We start from the raw sequence: 2,310 nt of genomic DNA, 5'->3' as shown, positions 1-2,310 counted from the left end.
CTTGTATAGATTAATGGTGACAGTTAAACTGGACCCTGGGGAGTACAACGTGTTCTCACTGGTGCTCATCCTGGCTCAAAACATGTTAGAAGGATGTCAGGTCACCTAATCTTTGGTCCCGCCTCATACCAGGGAGTGCATTCAATTCATTTTCACACACGGTAATGTGAAATATCCACAGTGTGACCTCATTTGTGCTATAGACCGCTCTATGCACATCTCTCCCAAGTGTGGCTTTTTCTATTTTTGAAGATACTGAAAATTCTTCGTTAGAAATCCCAAGCCTTTTTGCAAAACTTGGCATAAAAGTGTTCAAATACTCAGAAATATAGGTGGTTTGGCAAAAATGATTCAAATAATGCAAGAATGCAGGTGGTTTTTTACCAAAAAAAATCTTGCTATTTGGGGATGTTTGCTATGCATAGCAAGACTATCCCCCTTGCATGAGAACAGGATAGAGTAGGAGTATAATTATACAGCACTAAAGGGGAAAAGAAAGACCCGATCCATCGAACACTCTGGATCATGCCTTAAAAGCTACAGAAAACACATGCAGAAACTGCTCTAATGATACAATATGCTCCTGGTAAGCCATCTTCCAAAAGTGTTCAACTTTATATTTATATTTATAATTCTTATTCGCACGATTTCTTTTCCTCGACTGGTTGGCAACCTTCAGTCTCGAAAGACTATGGTATAAGCCTACAGCACCCAGTATTCCCAGGCGGTGTCCCATCCAAGTACTAACCAGGCCTGACCCTGCTTAGCTTCCAAGATCAGACGAGATTGGGCATGTGCAGGGTAACAGTTGCTGCAATTTCTTTTCCACAGCACAACAAAAGTGGCTAATAAATAAAATAACAATACAGCATAAATGCAAAAAGCAACATCAAAAAGAAGTGCAGTACTATAAAAAAAAAAGTGCAAAATATTTGCATGGATCATTGGCGTAGCTGGAGGGGGCAAAGCATTAAGTTCTGCAGGGAGTCTCACCACAGTATACAAGCGGCCCCTCCCCCTCCCCTTCGGAGTCATTCCGGGTGGGGGGAGCAAAATGGAGATAAATGCCTGGCTCCGAAGAGGAAGGTGAAGGGCTGCTTGCATGCTGCGGTGAGGCTCCCTGCAAAACTCAGTGCTTTGCATCCCTCTAACTATATCATTGGCATGGATTACTGCCAGTACTGATTTTTTTAAAAAAAATAAGATGACCATGTTTTATTCTGTCTGGAAATTGTATCCATTTGTCCACATGCTTTCCTCCTTATCTCAGAGGCATAAGAATTGTTTGTACGTATACGCATAGGAATGATGGAAATGTTCTCTGTGGTTGCTCTGAGGTCCACTGAAATATTTTAAGCTGTGAAACAACATATTTCATTCCATCTGGCTGGTGGCCTTTTGGAGAGCTGAAGACACTGAGCGAACCAGCCCAGAGCGGTGGTAGTATTTAATAGCAGATTGTGCAGAACCAGAGGAGAATCTGCAGGACTCTGGACAGCTCCATAGCAGCTCACGTGATGCACTGGCAAGACGCAAGGCTTAACTGAGCCTTTATATCCTGGCACAAGACTGAGAACTCCAGTTTCCAAGGGGTTATGCATGGTCCACCACTTTGCTATTAGACCAGCACTGGGCAATATGAAAGAAAAGTCCATTGCCCAATCTAAAACCTATAGAGATCAAGGGAATTTGGGAATTTAGAAACAGATAGCGCGTCTACCACTCAGAAAGGTGGTAGACCACCAGAGACTACCACTCAGAAAGGTTCTTTGCTTGGGAAGTCTGCTGATTCAGGGGAAATGACACATCCTGGCTGATCCCACCAACCACCAGCTCCAGATCCTCCAAAAATCACCCCCAGGACTCAAGAAGCAGAGGTGGCACTGAGACTAATAGGCCAATCCTATCCATCCCCCCCACCAAAGCAGCAGTGCCAAAATGGTGACCCATGAGTCCTATAATGGAGGTGCATTTGCGGAGGTCTCTTCCTCAGTCGTTCCCTTACCCAGGATAAGCCTCCATGGCGCAGGAGGAGGAATGCTCTGACCTGTGCAGGTCCATGTGGATCAGGCCCAGGAAGGGAAATGGGAAATTGGTGGCACCAGCACCACTGATCCCACCCTCCCTCCCCAGGTCTGATCCACCCATCCCCCTCCCCATCACTGCCATTTTGCCTCCTCCCTGCCCCCATCCCCATTCCACCCTCCCTCTACCTGACTGCAGATTTGCCTGCCCCAGCAAGCACTTTGTGCCAGCCTTTCCAGGTTGGTGCAGGGGTCTGGGGGGGGGGGGCATGGAGGTGGCAGGGAG

At 46.5% G+C, this 2,310-nt stretch overlaps 1 pseudogene; it reads right to left on the bottom strand.

Annotated features, from left to right (window-relative positions):
* Nucleotides 1-699: 699 nt before the first annotated feature.
* On the bottom strand, nucleotides 700-819 carry LOC136649786 (5S ribosomal RNA; annotated as a pseudogene).
* Between the last annotated feature and the right edge of the window lie 1,491 nt (nucleotides 820-2,310).

The sequence above is a fragment of the Tiliqua scincoides genome, chromosome 4, assembly GCF_035046505.1.
Source record: "Tiliqua scincoides isolate rTilSci1 chromosome 4, rTilSci1.hap2, whole genome shotgun sequence".
Classification (NCBI taxonomy): domain Eukaryota; kingdom Metazoa; phylum Chordata; class Lepidosauria; order Squamata; family Scincidae; genus Tiliqua; species Tiliqua scincoides.
Note: the sequence above shows the minus strand (reverse complement) of the source record. Positions and strands in the feature narration are given on the sequence as shown.